The 17,144-nt window shown below is 37.5% G+C and overlaps 1 protein-coding gene across 1 annotated transcript in view; it reads left to right on the forward strand.

The window, feature by feature from the left end:
- Positions 1-17,144, forward strand: part of LOC149180042 (protein TIC110, chloroplastic-like) — a 123,188-nt gene that overhangs the window by 60,239 nt on the left and 45,805 nt on the right. The window lies entirely within an intron of this gene.

Consider the following 17,144-nt stretch of genomic DNA (forward strand, 5'->3'; position numbering starts at 1 on the left):
TGTTGGAAATACTGAGGGGTGAATTAGTATTTCACCTTTTTTTTTTCACATAATTGGTTAGTTTATTACATTCAATGCATTAAACAAACATAAGACATCATCAACAGATCAATGATAGTACACAGAAATTTCGTCTCAACACAAGCTTTGCATTATGTATGGTTTACATACAACTTTACCAGCTGAGCTGGAAGGAAGTAAAATATTCCCTAATGGTTTCTGAAGAGTTTACAGATATAATGTGAAGGGGTCTTCAATCCCTTATTACAAATCAACTGTCCTGCTCCACACTTAATCTTCTGCTTCTTGCTGAACCTGCTGTCACTGCTGTTGTACCCACTGTTACCTCTATCCACTGCCACAACTTCTACCACTGCTGCTGATACTACTCTAACTGTCTCTGCTGCTGCTATGACTCCCTGTGTAATGTTCCCAATTTTTGTGAGTGCAAAATTCACTAAGGAGTTTTGCCAATTTTTGGTGATATTAAATAAAAAGGAGAAAATATTATTTTGTGGGAGAAAAGTGGAAATTATTATTTTAATGAAGAATGGCGGCAAAGTAATATTTTATTAGTGGAAGGTGGGGACCACCAAGGGAGAGGACTAGCAATTATAAATAGAGCTTGGAGGCCTCCATTTGGTATCTTTGATCATTTGACAATTCAACATTAGTTCTCTTGAGCTGCTTAGCCAAGACAACCGTGTTGTTCAGCACAAGGAATTTCCGAGCAGGAATTCCACCCTCATTTCGGAGAACTTCGAGTGTCTCCCTAGTGAGGCAATTTGGGGAGCTCAATTCAGAGTTTCCATTGGGCATATTTGCAAGTTATTTCAGCTGGTATGTTTTTCTTCCAGGGTGCAGAAGTGGTTCAAATTGCTTGTGGGGAGATCAATTATGAAGTAGAACACCGAAGGATTTGTAGGGGTTTTCCCCTAATTTAGCGCAGATTTTTGTGGTGATTAGCAGGGCTGAGTTGAGAGAATTCTTGGGGCCAAAATTCTACATTTCTGGAAGTGCACAGGAATTGGAGGAACAGAGGTTGAGGAGAGATAAAGGTCCGAGATTAGAGGTATTCCTCACATAGAATTTAGCCAAAGTTGGGAGAGATTTCCAGTGGTGCATTTGGGCTTAATTCAACAGTATTAGTTTTGTGGGGCGTTTTCTGGCCAAATTGGGCAATTTGCACGTATTGGGGGCAGTGTTTTTAAAACTGGACGGTCCTAACTAGTAACCGGTCAACCGGCCGGTCAGCAAGGCCACTGGTTGGAACTGACTGAAAACCCGGTTAGGAAGGTGCTTTGGCTGATTTTTGGCCCTAATCTATCCTAGCCGACCGATTTAGGACTGAACCGGTCGGTTTGTAGTCAAACCGGCCGGTTACCTGCCATGCCAGCGTCCACCATTTGTATTGCTGGTTTGTTTGTGGGGATCCTATCTCTGACATGATTGGAAGCTTGGAAATGAATTGTATGAGGATGACCAACATTCTCTCTCATCACTTGGACCATATATGCATGAGATTTCAGATCCAAGGAAGAAAAGTGTGGCGAAGGCCTTGTTGTAGCATCCCGTGTTTCTATTAAATAGTATGCATTTTCAACATGTCTCAAATGAAGCACATTTTGATGATGAGATACACTTGCATGAAGGCAAGGGTTTGGTAAGTCATATTCCCTTCCAAGTTTCTGAATTTAGTAATGATTCTTTTGATGATTTGGGGAGGGAATGTTTTGTAGAAGAACCCTAAAGATGAAAACTGTTTAGGTGTTATCGTTCCCTCATGTAATGAAGAGCATGACGGCCAAGAGGATGAGGATTTTGACACTTTTTTGATTGTAAGACATAGATGGCATTTGTATTACTGGTTTGTTTGTGGAGATCCTATCTCTGACATGGATATTTGAGAGTTTAATAGAGAAATGTCTAATTGGCATACTCAATTACTCCAATTCCAATCAGCGTCAAAGACCATCTCATGAAGCACAAAGAAAGCATTGTAGGGTCTATCTTTGATGATCTCAGAGAGCCAAACATGGTGGAGGCAGGCGAACCATTTTTCATTGTTAATGAACAACCATATCTTTTTATCGTGGTGATTCGGTGCAAGATAAAGGGTTTTTTTATGGCAATAAAATTGCAAACCAAACAAATTGTTTATTTGAGTCATTGCTTATGTATTTTACTATGTATTGCACTTGGTGCTATTTTGACATATTCACCTTTACATGGTATATAAATGAGCAAACTTTGCATATTTTGTCTCTATTGGCTGGGAATCATGGTTTTAAATCTTAAAAATAGTTTTGTTTCATTAAAAATGAATTATTTAATGTATTTTTCTAAAACTAGTTCATTTAGACCTAACCATTCTCGGTTTGACTGGTTCCGGTTGGTAAACCGGTTCATTAGGTGGACCGGTCCGGTCACTGGTTCCGGTTTTAAAAACATTGATTGGGGGTCACCGAGGATTGGTGGATTTAGCCAAAACCCTTTCTGGGTTTTTGTGGGTTTATTGAGAGGAGTCTATGGCTAATTTTACAGAATTTTTCAGGTGATATTCAGACCTAAAATCCTAATTCTTATAGCAGGGCGAATTGCTAGTTAGCTGAGGAATTTGCACCATTTTGTGGGTTCGACTTTGGCTTGGAGATAGGCCAAACCCTTTCTGGGTTTTTCTGGGTTTTTGGTGGAGAGCTCAAGATTAATTTGGTGGAATTTTCTGAGCACTTTGGAGGCTCAAACAGGGGTTTCTTTCAGCCAACAGTTGCAGAATTTCCAGGGCCAACGCAGAACATTGAGGAGAAGCCTTTCCTCTGCATTTGGGTAGCATCTTTCTCACTTGGGATTGTTTAGCTTGCTTTGGCAAGCCCAGGTGCACACATTTCATGCATTGTACTCTTCTCCATATATAATAAAATGGCTAAATTTTGGTGCAGTTTTGGTGTAAATTGTGGGTGTTTGATTGTTGTTTAAATATTTCGGTGTTGTATGGTATTTTACTTTGTTTATCACTATTATTTCCTTTTTGGAACATTACACCCTGCCTTTGTTGTTGCTATCACTGCTGCCACTCCTGCTTCCTCTCCTTCTGCACCTATTGCTTCACCGTCTCTGTTCTACTGCACTTCTACTTGTCAAAACTTCAACAAGGTCACTGCCACTATCAATCATCAAGGTCACTGTCACTGTCATACATTAATCAATGTCATGCAATCAAGGTCACATAACAACACCACTGCCATCATTGCATCAAGGGTGTCAAGTCACAATCATCATAGCTTCAACAATAGTATTCAACTATATGAAAACAACCTCATCATTGTTATGTCATTGCACATCCATGCAAGGTTACTGCAAATTCACTGTCATATGTCAAGCATTTCTCTCAAACTGTGAGGATCCACAAGCCGCTCCACATACCAACAAAATCAGCATGACAAGGAGAATCCGATGGCAAGAATCTCTAAAACAAGCTAACTGATTTGCATCATAAAAAATCCTCAACAACTGCGGTGTGTGAACATCATCGAGGGAATCCAAACCCTAGAGCTAGGGTTTCATCAGGCTGCATCATCCTATGGACATCATAAAGCTTACCTGTATCATTATGTGGGCATCATAACATCAATGACCTCCAACTATATGCTCGCTTTTACATCAATGACAACATACTTAGCAATGAGAACTGTGCCTAATTGATAGGAGATACATGAAATAGAATATGAGGTGGTGAGAGTTTCAGAACAAGAGATAAAAAGAAGTTATATCAATACTCATAATTAATAAGAGAATTCTCGAAGTATCCCTATAATAATGTAGATAAATACAAATTAATATAATATCTCAAAGTGGTTCCAAATCAACTATCATGGGGATGATGCATGGGTTGACATTGTAGGATTGCAAATGTAGAGGTACAACTAAAGTCATTTACCTCAACTTTGAATTCTCCTTGGGAGAGAAATAAAGTATAGTCACTTAACCAATTTAATAACAATTGAAACTTGAAGTTAATTTTTCAAGATAGAATCAAACTGACATTATACTACATCAGAAGTATTCTGTTTCTGTGTATTCTGGCGACCTAGTTCCTCTTGAAAATCTCTTTAGACCATAGATGGGTGTGTTATTCCACCTCGTTATATGAGGATACATCTATCACATGGACTAGACACATGAAATGTCAGCTTCGAGCGTTCTACTAGTACACCAACTTTTATCTCAAACTGATCCCTTGAACCTGAGATAGAGGAGCATTGAAGGAGTACTAAGAACAAGAAGATTTTTAATGAAATCAAGAAATGCTGGTAAAGACCCAAAACCAATCTTGTGTTCGCATAACAATGTACAGTAAATAGTACAATCATGATTACCACCATATACTGATCAATGTTACATAATTGGTTAATTTCTAGTTGTAAACTTGTATCATTGAGAAATTATGATTATATGCATAATGTTACAAACTTACAATGTACATGTATGAATCTATGATTGAATTTGTTACTTCTATCATCATGAGATTTTTTGTAATATCATAATATGATGTGCACACACACACACACACACATATATATATATTTTAGTATATAACATGTCCTACGTGTCCTATTCTGGGGGGTCTCTATGTCCCATGTCAGAGTCTCATATTTGCCTGTCCCATGTCGCTGTGTCAGGTGACTTAGCTGTAGAAGGGTAGTAGCTTGGCAACAAACACTAGTGAAGAAATTGGTTGCATATCCAAGTCTTCAACTTTATACCCATTATCGAAATAGTAAAAACTTACTAGTCTCTATCAAGATTCCCTTGAAAAAATACCAAATATGGATGCCAAAATTTGAATATTGAGTCTGTGGATCTCACTGTGCAAAAAATGAGCTAGATAACCTTCAAGTATTCACTAATGTGAACATAAAATCAATGAGAGTAAACCTTGATGAGAAGTTAATTAGTTGTAAGTCCAACACTTCCTAAATTCGGAAAATGCCTAACAATCCATTGTGCCCAACAAAAGTTCAGAAGAATTCGCTGTCCTTTGCTAGGTCTGGGGACAATCCCTGTAAAGTCCAAAGCTAAGTTGCAGGAAGAATGAAAATGCATACAAGTTTTCAAAACGAGAATGCCTAGAAATGTGACCCTCCCCAAAATGGTTACGTGGGGGAATTGCAATATATAAAAAATACTATGTTGCATGAGTTTCTGTTTTGCGGATACTTTGGGTATGTGAGAACGAGTATCCGGTACAACTAGAAGCTTTGCATAAATTTACAGGAAATGTCAAGGTGGGTGCGACAATAATATAATATATTAAAATCTAATAAATATTAAAAACAAAACTAATTATTAATTGCATAATTGATAATTCAAATTGTCCAATATCATATAATCTACTTTGTAGAGTTGCTTAGAAGTTAGAACATAAGCATTACATTTATGATTTATCAAAGTTGATAACTATTAATGTCAATTAATAAATTAATAAATTATATATGCCAAATTGAATCTTTAAATGATTCAGTAGACAACCATAAAAACCAAAACTAAAAGCCACCAGAAAAAAGGCAAAAGGCAAAAGCAGTACATAATCCAAAATGCCCAAGAGCCAAAATATAGCAACAAAAATACAAAGCTAAAGATCATAAAGTACAATGTTCAACATCGAGGAGATCCATATAAGCTTGAGCCTCACTAGGTACTGGATCAACATCATCAAATGCAACAATGTCATCTAAAGGTATGCCAACTAGTGCTCCATTTGGTAAAGGATTGCCATCATCATCATCAATTTGGGCAACATCTTAAGCTTTCACAGTGCATCATGCAACATGTCCTAAATATTCAGGTACCTTTTTTGAACAAAGCTAAAGACTACTATGCACATTAACGAGTTTCTTCGCTCTCTTAGAGGTAAGTCTATTCCTATTAATAGTGTGGATGAAACTATAAGTGGACCAATTCCTTTCAGCTGTTGAGGAACTAACATCCTGAGATAGTAAATGTGAAGCAAGCTTTCAGAGCTCTGGGACCTGACCCCCATATATTCTCCACCATCCAAGGGGTTTCTTCTGAGCATAATGCTTGATGCCCCTCTTTGCATCTTGGCTGAATACATGAGGGCTTAATATACCAAAATCAATAAATTGCTCCCGTATCACACTTGCTTCTGGAGTAGTATACATCTTAGTTATAGCATCAAAAAACCCTTGTTTTCCCTATTCATCATCAATAGGAAGAATTCTCTTTGGTTCTTCCATATACGAATTTGGATTAAGAACATATTCAACCATGTGAAGGGAGGTATTGAGTTTATTCCGTCTTTTCTCTATGAACTTGTGGATTTCATGGAAAAACTCCAAAGAAGGGTTTCTTTGGTGAATGACGTGCTTTACCTTGCCCACCATGGTATCAATACATTCATATATTTCTCCAAGAGCAGGATAATCTAAATCAACATACTTGATCAACTCCACAATTGAAGCTATGAAAGAGACAACATATTTACAATTAAAACACCAATCTCACTAAGAAGCATTTCTCTTGTCTGCTTCGCGTGATGTGATTTAGACTCGTTCCATGCATTCCACTTTGAAGAAACAACAGTGGCTTGTAAAGATGCATAGACCTCAACCATGCGCTCAAGAAAATAAAGTATGTGGCATAACTTGTTTCTGCAGGTTTTAAAAAATCCTTCTTTGCATACATCCTGTAAATTGCCATGGAAGCATGGTGGTTGCCAATGAACATTTGTGTCTCTCGCATTTGAAATGATTTTTGCAATCCACTGTATTTTGCGAATGTCTTTTAAGACATTGTCAAGGACATGTAGACAACAAGGAGTCCAAAAGATATGCCTATACTGACTTTGGATGACATGTACCACATTTGAAGGACCAACTTCATCAATTGCATCCTTCAATATTTCAAACATGAAAGTAGCATCCTTTGTTTTTCCACTACAGTCAATTGCTTTTAAAAAATAAGGCCCTTTTAGTGATGTGACAATAACATTCAACAAAGGTCTTTGTTGAATATATGTCCAACCATCCATGACAATTGAACAACTTGAATGAACCCAAGATTGTTTGAGGTCCTCCATAAGTCCATGCATTCTTGTCAGCCCTCTATCTAACAATAAAGTCCTCATTTTGTTTTAACTTGGGGGTGCATATCTTACCCCTGTAGCAATGATTTTTCTCACCATTTCTTTATAATATGGTTAACGAGTGGTATTAAATGAAATTCCATTTGCCATAAGAAATCTGCTATGGCATCATCTGCTTCATTCCTATGTAAGACATTGTGCATTTTTTGAATGTATTCACTTACACTAGTATTCCTATTACTAAAACCCACTTGAGTAGGTTAAATTTGATGTGAATTTGTTCATTCATACATTGGGATGAATCTTCATGTCTACTTCTCTTATTGGGAGATATAGTGCTACTATCACATTGCTTGCTTCCATTGTCTTTCATGTGAAGCTTAGTCATTTCCATTCTTTGTTCAAGGCTGCATGTGCAAACCTTCACTTCTAACCCAGGTATGCCCAAAAGATTATGCCATAATCTTGTATAGCTACTCTTAAAGACATGCTCACACAAACTGCATTGCCATTCATCACAATCCCCACTATTTTTTGCCTTGTTTTCTGTTATATTTTTCATGAATTTCATTAAGGGCTTCTTGGAAATGTTGGTTGGTTGATTGTGGGTAGCTATCGTTGTCTCTGCATTCTGTTCTTGAGCTTGTGGGGTTTGTGGAGGTAGTGCGGGTCTTATCTAGCTGTGACCACGTTGACTACCCAATCCTTTGTCCATGGTATCAATACTGAAAATTTACATTAAAATACAAAATAAAAAGTAGAAGTAAAACTTACTAGGTATTTTCAATTTCAATATGAATATTTGCTTAAAAGTTAAATTTTAAAATTCAAACAAATAGAATTTGAAAAAATTATTACTACAATAATTGGCTATAAAAATGAAGTCATTCTTTATGGACTCTGATAACCATGTGTGTTTTCAAAAATATCGAAGTTACAAGCATAATGCAGCATGCCAAACTATTTTAAAAAAGTTTATATCATGCAACATCTTCAACATCCAGTATCTTTATAAATAACATAAATGTTACTCATTTTTTACAAAATCAAACCAAAACCACGACTTTGATTGCTACTGAATGAATTTGTAAAGGTAGTAGCTGAATTTCTTAGAAGGCAAGTTTGATTTACTCACATAAACATTGATAAAATTCTCTCTTTGCTTACTATGGAGCACCAATAAAGTTCTTGTGCATTAAACAGATGATTAAGTGGATGTTGTGTGCAAGATTCAACTATTGTTGGAATGTTGACTTCGTAAGCTACAAGAATTAATTGGGCATAATGTAGCTAAACTCTTATTTAATTAATTTACATCACTTAGCGAACTAAATATGTTTGTTCAATTATATAAAGAGAAGAATGGTTTTATCAATATATGGTTCTAAGTTACATTAAAATCAAGAAATAAGAAACATATAAGTAACAATAATAAAAAAGAAATGAGCAATCATGCTACTTTTATGCAATTATTTGATGTGACAACACTTTGACTATGCACTACTATAAACAATTACCTTGCCCAATCAACTCTCCACTCAGAAGTTTTGATAGGAGTTAGATTGTAAAAATAACTATATGCAATAACAACAATATTAATAATAACGTAGGCATGTCAAGGGAATGACCATTTACTAGCTCTGGGAAGAATCTCATTCCCAACATCATCTATTTATGTCAATATAAACACGGTAGTGAAAGATGGACTAGTGGTCATGTTGAGAAATCTAGGGCGTCAAGTATTAGGTGATTTCTCTTCTTATGATAACTGCTTGTGAATGCTTTTTACTTTCTTAGATTGGGATCTTCTCTTTCTTAGATTATTAGTGATCTTCTTCATCAAACAACGACCAATGCATAAACCATAAAGAGACAAGAGACACAAAATATAGGCTATCAACCAAGGCCAAACCTCTCCCACTTGGGAGGAAAACCCGAACAAATTCTTCTTATGGAGACTTCAATTGACGAATGCCAAGACCAAGACCCTTGACCTATTAGCCACTGCAAGACCAAGACACAAGTTCCATTGAGATCCTTAGTCAACGATAGTTAACCTTCTGCTCCTTCCTCCTTCTCGGCGTCTTCTTCAACCTTAACTACCTTCTGCTTTAGACCTTCGACCTTCTTGAATTAGGTCTTGCAACCCTTGACCTTAATTCAAAACCTTCTTCTAGAGAAATAGCATTGATACCCTTGCTTAGGATAGAGTATCCTCTTGGCTTGTCTCAGCTTCTCTTTTTACTAGCCCTTATTCCACTTCGGCTCCCTAGGAGGCCTGCAATTCTCCTCGGCTTCCACTGTTGCAACAAACCTCTTTCTTTCATGCACGTATGGAGGTTTGCCCGTTTCCAAAATTTGGGGAGGTCGCGTTTCCCCGTTTCCAAAATTTGGGGAGGTCGCGTTTCATATTGCTTCCCGTTTCGGAAACTCGTACCTGTTTCCCCGTTTCGTGCAACCTTGTCCTGAATGTATCATGATTCCTGCTCAAGATATTAAGATGTATAGCTTGCCCAGAGAAAAGTCCAACAATAAGACTATACTTCCCAAAAGAAATCTAGAGCCAGGGAATAGTACTCCCAAGTTCCGAAAGAGAACCATGCATAGTGACCTACAATTCTTGCACTACTGTACTGTTGTTGATCCCAAACCAAGTGAACAAACAAAAATGCTTAATTATGTCAATTATCAGTCTGTCTTCCTTGCCCAAAATTTAGATGAATTGGCTCGAGATGTGATGGAAGTCAAAGAACATGTTAAGAAATTGTGTCAGACGTTTGACACTCTTTATGTTCACCAAGATGGTCAAACCAAAAAACTGCAGGTCATTACAAAACAACTAGGGGTAATTAGTAAAACAGTTTCAAATTTTCAAAGTTCATTGCCAAGGCCATCATCCCTTCCTAATTATGAAGTTGTTGAACAAGAAGGAACAAAGTTTAGCTATCATAAACCCACCAAAAGCTCCTCAACTAGGGGTAATTAGTAAAACAGTTTCAAATTTTCAAAGTTCATTGCCAAGGCCATCATCCACTCCTAATTATGAAGTTGTTGAACAAGAAGGAACAAAGTTTATCTATCATAAACCCACCAAAAGCTCCTCAAGACTTGTTCTGAAGTTGATAGATCAAGATTATCCCTCTGATTTAGAAATTTTGGACAAACTTAATCAGGGAAGAAAGTTGGCTTGTGAAATGCTAGATCTTATCAAACAGAAATTACAAGAATTTTCTATTTCTGAAATCAAAGTGACAGGTCCAATCTCAGAAGAAGTTGGAGAATCTTCTAATAAGCACAAACACACCGAAACTTTTCATTTCTCCAATAAAACTCCCAAGACTTAGGATTAGACTTGGGATCGCAACCACATAGTAGTCCTTTCTCCAAATGGGCTAAACAAATGAGTGATATTGATGCTAAGGAAGAAAAATCTTCTGATTTCAGTAATCAGGGTAACACAGTGTTTATGAATTTTGATTGCTTAAACAGAGATCAAACATTGATTTTGTTGCAAAAGATAAATGCATGGGGATTCCAAAAGAAAGCAGATTCTAAAGCATCGTGGAAGGATGTTATCATCCAAATCACTTGGCCACTAAATGGTAATGCTAGGTTATGGTGGGATAAGCTTACCAGAACAGAACATTTAGAAATCCTTGACCATGATGACCCTCTGCAGTCTATACTTGAAGCCCTCTCTCATGAATCTCTTGGTATCATCCCTACTGATGCAGACCACTATGCTCAATTATTTATGAGCCAAAGGCTGTGTAGTCTTGACTTGCTTTCAGACTACTATTGCACCATGCAAAATCTCTTCTACAAGATTCCTGATTACTAGAATGTGGCCTATCTAAGACATTATCTTACTTCTATGCCAGGGAAAATTCCTGAGTTAGTTCATTAGTCTCTCTCTGCTCAAGGAATTTCCATGGAAACACTTTCATTGGCTGCATTGCATCAACATATACTTGCTACTCTCAGAAATGAATGTGCTGCATATAAAACAAAGAAGAATGTGAAAAAGCAGTTGCCCTTTAATCCCAGTATTTGTGACTCCTTTACAGAGACTTATAGGTTTGGATGCTATAAGAACTCCTCCAAGAAGGGTTCTCAGAAAAATCATAACCATAAGTGTTATTGTTCTTTTAAAGGGTCTAGACAACAGAAGGATTATTTCAAGAAAGATTCCCAGAAGCTTAAAATGTCTCCTAGATCCTGATATGTCTTTAGAAGAAGAGAAAAGCTAGTGAAAGGATCCAAGTGTTTTATTTGTGGCAAAAGTGGACATTGTTGAAGATCTAGGGCAGTTATAATTAATGAGATTCTTCTAGTCATGATAACTATTTGTGAGGTGTTTTCAATTTTTCTTCTTATTCCAATCTTCACTTATTATTATTAGAGTGTGTCTTATTTACTTCATCAAATAGCTATCAAAACAAAGAGACAAGAACACAAGATGTTGGCATTCTGCCAGGGCCAAAGCCTCTCCCTCTTGGAGAGGAAAACCTGCACAAAATTCTTCTTATAGAGATTCCAATTGATGAATATCAAGACCATGACCCTTGACCTACTAGGCCACTCCAAGACCAAGACACCAATCCTCTTCTTTGTCACTGTTGAGATCATCATCATCATAGCTATACCATAACTGCTCCTTCATCTAGATCACTGCTGCACCATGACTGCTCCTTCATCTAGACCTTCATCACTGCTGTGCCAATGCTACACCTTCATTGAGAACTTGATGTACCATTGCTTCACCTTCACCGAGAATCTTATTACACCAATGAGATCTCCATTTAGAGGTATATATATAGCTGTACCGAAATCTTCATCTTCGTTAGAATCATGACTGTTATCATGCTCACAGTAATGCCAAGGACATACTGTGTCTAGGATATATATACTATACCGAGATCCTTTCTCTATCAGGAATGCTGAGATTATGATTGTATCTTTGTCTGTACTGTGATCTTCACTGAGATTGTAGCCCTGTTCTCCTTGCACCGAGGTCAACTGCAACTATACCAAGACTGCAGTGAAGTATGCGAGGAGATCACTGTACTTATCACCGAGATTCTGTACCTTCTTGTAACCATCTGAGATTGCAGACTTGTCCGAGATTCTGCCTTAAAGTGGTGATCCTACACGCCTATTTAAAGTTGTTATGCCTCCATAAATAAGCTGACATGTCACAGTGAAAGGATGTGTCTATTATTTGAGTTGACTTGACATTAATATATATTTTGAGGCCGACATAGCTGCTCTTCATCATCATTTAGCTTGCAGACTTCTTCTTGTGCTTGTCTTGGAGGGTTGTTTAGACTTTGTACACATTGCACATGACATTGACTCATTGACATCCTAAGGCTCTCAATGCGAGCCACTAAATAAATAGACCTTGCTCATGAAACCCATGCAACAAAGAATAATAAATTCATTTTACAAAAACCATAATTACAATGTCATGAAGACCAAACCTAGTTACACTTTCTTCAACAGACATTGGGCTAACAAGTGTCCTGATAAAAAGGAAGGGGATCAAAACAAAATTTGTGAGTTATTCACTGCCACATACAATCCTGCTGATTGGGATCTGGTTTCACAACCAGATTCTGATTATGAACACTTTTCTGTATATAGTGATTCTGATGTAGAAAATGGTTTCCATAGAATGTCTATTGCATATTCTTCCACCAGTGATGACAGTGCATATATTTCAAATTGTCTTATGTTTTCTGTACAAAGTTCTAAAGAAATGCTTCAGTGTTGCCAAAAACAAAAAGATGCTTTTGCTCCAGGATTGGTATTTCCCAGATGAAGGCTCCAAGAAACGATAAATACATTAAAAAAATCTTTGGAGTTGCAGGATGCTGAAGAGGAGTTGGATCTTGAGGAGTGGTATAAACCCTCCTATGCTTCTATCCTAGAACCGCTTCCTTCTTCATGTTCTCAGGAAGAAATGATTTTGGCTGAAATCCAAAAGATAGAAGAAGAAATAAAAAATAAACAAAAGCAGATGATGGAATTAGCTGATCAGATTCAACGTCAGGTTCAGAGACTTGATGAAATGCATTCAAACTTTACAGCTTTGGTCTTAGCTTGTGCAGATATACCAATAGTTAAAGTAGAGGAAACATCTCCTAAACCTGCTTTTGATATTAGTTCTATAGGAGATCAGATGGTCATTCCCATTGGGATCAAAACTGATAGTTATAAACAGTATGAATTGGATGCACATATAGATACAAGAGCTATGTGCAGATGTTGCAAGTATAAAGCCATTCCATCCTACTTTTGGCAGCCTACCCAGTTGCATTTCAAAGCTGTTAACAAACAACTCATGAAGATTTCTTATTTTGCCCCTGATTTTCCTATATTGCTTGCATCTACTATTGTATATGTCACCCTGTGTAACTATGATACTGGTTGTGATATGTTATTGGGACAGGATTTTGTGAAAAAATATATGCCTATCATAGTTGACAAAGATGCTATTACATTCACTGTGCAGCAAGGCAAGATAGCAGTTCCAGTTAAAAGTAAATATGCAATCCGAATTAAGCCAGATACTCTAGAGCAGTGTTCAAAATATCGGTATCGGCAAAATATCGGTGAGGGTCCAGAAAATATCTTATTGGCAATATCGGTGAAAATATCGGCAAGCATAAAAAATGCATAATATATTCATTTTTTTTTTTAGATTTTTAAACATATAAAGCAATAACAACATGAAATAAACACATTGGCACATAAATATGAAAAAAACACTGATATATATGATGTCAAATAGAAATGATACATCAAAGGCGATACCAAATCCTGCTAATCCCTGATAATTGTCCATTCAAGGACTCAAATGTGGAGAACCAATACAAAATAACAACACATATATAAAAGTATCTCATCATCATGAGTTATATGTAGCATAACAAATAAAACTAGCAGCTATCTATCTGAAATCACTACCCTTTCCCCCTTTTACGGGAAAACATGATGGGCTATTTGCCAGGCCTGCCCCTAGTAATAGAAGGCCGTGACCCTGCCTCTGCACCTAATGTCAAATAATGAGTGCTAGGTATGGGGCTGTGCTCTGCTATAACTATAGCAGATGGTGTTGATGCTGATGCTCCCACAATGTCCTCCTCCTCCTCCTCCTGCTCCTCCTTCGAGTGCTGCTGCTCCTCCGAGTTCTCCTCCTCTTGCTGCGGCTGTTCTAATGGATCATCTGACTCTAACCATGAAGGTGATTCCTCCAAGATGGGCTCCTCAGACTCCACCCTCCACTGAGACAATACATCAATATTGTCTAAGGAAATGGCATCTGGATCCATTGGTGATTCTATTTGCCTCACTCGAAGTCGGATGTTGTAATGCATATACACTAAATCATTGAGGCGTGCGAACTCCAACCTGTAAGAGTGTCAAAAAAACTAATGAGTTTTGACTCTTGACTCTTGACACTTGAAGGTCATAAATTAAAAATTAAAAATTGCAATAAGTGTAATTGCTCAAATGAAGGCTGGAGCTCAAAGTTATACCTGTTACGCTTTTTTGCTTGTATTTTCTCAAATACACTCCAATTGCGCTCACACCCTGAAGAGCTACATGTTTGACTCAAGATTCGTATGGCCAATTTCTGCAAATTTGGTGCCCTTGCACCATAGCTTCGCCACCAAATATCTACAACAAAATAATGAAATAAAAAATTCAAAAACTTAAAACATAAGTAAACTTTCAAATAAAAGTTAGATAATTGAATTTAAAAAAAATAGAATTATAAGTAAGGAAATTCTAAATTGAAAATTCTAATTTCTAATGAGTGATCACTTGTCACTTACATGGCATGAAGAGGGTCCTTTCCCTAATAGCATCATCAAAGCCAAATAGGCCAACACAATCCCGATAATACTGTATCTCGCGATTGATTTTGCTATGAAGCTCAGGATCATGTACCATCCTATGAATACAGGCATGGAGCCCTTCCATCACTTCGCCATCAAAATCAAAGCCGCATTTGTATGAAAATGTGGGGTTGAGGAAGAGTGTTGCTGCATGAATGGGTCGATGAAGCATCCCTATCCACCGACTATCAATCACATCCCATAACATCATCTGCCTATCAAGGCCAACAGAACCCTTGTCCGCATAATAAGAACGGATGGCCTCCTTGGCCCTATCCATGGCCTCATACAAATAAGCCATTGCAGGCTTCTCCCCATCTACCAATCTGAGAACCTTTACTATAGGTTCACTAACTGAGCATGCTTCTTCTACTCCACGCCAAAACGTCTCAGAGTACACCATTTTTGCAATGGCTTTCCTGTCCTTTCTCCTGCTGTATCTATAATTACGCCAGTCATTAGACACAAACATTTGCTTCAACTCGAACTGACATCGAAGCAAAGACTGAAGAGTAATAAAGTTTGTGGCAAAACATGTGATCGCAGGACGCCGCAACTCCTTGTTTCTAGTGAACCTCCTCATGAGGCTAAGAACAAAAGCATGGTTATAAATAAACTTGGGGACGCTCCTAGCCATATCAACCGCCTCCTTGATGAATGAGAGTTTCCCCATATCCTCAAGCAACAAATTGAGACAATGTGCTGCACACTGAGTCTAGAACAATGTGCAATGCCTCTCCATAAGCATCTTGCCGGCAGACACACAATTAGCTGCATTGTCTGTTATGACTTGCACCACATTCTGCACACCAATCTCTCGAATGAACCCATCTAACAACTCACATATCGTTGCTGCATATTTGATATGTTCTGATGCATTCAACAATTTAATAAACATGGTACCTTTAGGACAATGTACCAAGAAATTTAGAAGGGTTCTACCCTTCCTATCTGTCCAACCATCAGACATCATTGTGCATCTAGTAACTTCCCATGTCTTTTTCAACTCTGCCAATCTAGAGTTGATGTCCTGCTTTTCTGCTTGAAGAATTGGCCCCCGCAACTCCTCATATGTAGCACTTTTGTACCCTAGGCCCACAACAACAATAGCATCACACATTGGTTGCCAAAATGGATTGGTTTTGGTGATGCTGAGAGGTAAGTTGCTCCAGAAAATACACCTCCCCATGACTCTATCTACTTCTTGCTTCTCCTTTTTTTTAACAAGCGATTTTATGCCAGGTTGTGATCCATGTCCTGTTCGTGGAACAAAAAATGATGACCTTGCACTAGCAGTAGCAGGTGATGATGTGCCAGCTGTGGAGCCCCTCCCACTACCCTCAACATCAAAATCAGGAGAAGATATCCCGAAAGATCTACCTGCACGTTCAACCTTGTTTCTTTTTGTCTCTTCCTTCTTTCTGTCTTTTTCATCAATTGCCTCAAGAGCTTTTTGTATAAGCTCCGGACTAGAAACTGTACAAATCCCAACATCATGTCCACTGAGTCTAGCGAGATGGTATTTCAGTGTTGTAACCCCTCCTGTCATCCTGATCCCACACAATTTGCATGTTAGATATGCCTGATTTGTCCCACCATTAGGGTTCCCTTACTCCTAAAATGGGTCCAAGGCTTTTGGCATATTTGAATTTTTTAGTGGGCTAACTCAAACCTAAGGCACCAAATTTTTTTTGGAATTAATAACTTATTGAGTAATAACTACATCATTTTACAAAACAATTTTTTTGCTACATTATTTGCAATTTTGCAATGTGAATTCAATGAAAAACCATAAATGACAATAAGAGGGTGTATTTGAAAGTTAAAAAAAAAATGGAGTTTTCTCTCCAAATATGGAGAAAAGTTAAAACACTTGCATTTGCTCATGGGCATGAAAATCTTTTCAAATGGAAAAAAAACAAGCAAAATGATTGTAGGCAAATAGGCAAGCAAGAACAATCCTAAACCTAACAAAAAATTCATTAACATAGGGGTTTATTTGAACATACCTGTTAATGGAAGAAATGAAATTGTCTCACTGTTCTTCAAGCTTAGATCAACAAAATCTTCGTTGTTGGTGGCGATAATAGCTGTTCAACACTCAAACCCTCCTTGGCAGCGAGCACATAGCT

This window comes from Pinus tabuliformis, chromosome 3_2 (genome assembly GCF_031772625.1).
Source record: "Pinus tabuliformis cultivar Carrire ecotype Pingquan chromosome 3_2, CPIR1, whole genome shotgun sequence".
In the NCBI taxonomy this organism is placed as follows: domain Eukaryota; kingdom Viridiplantae; phylum Streptophyta; class Pinopsida; order Pinales; family Pinaceae; genus Pinus; species Pinus tabuliformis.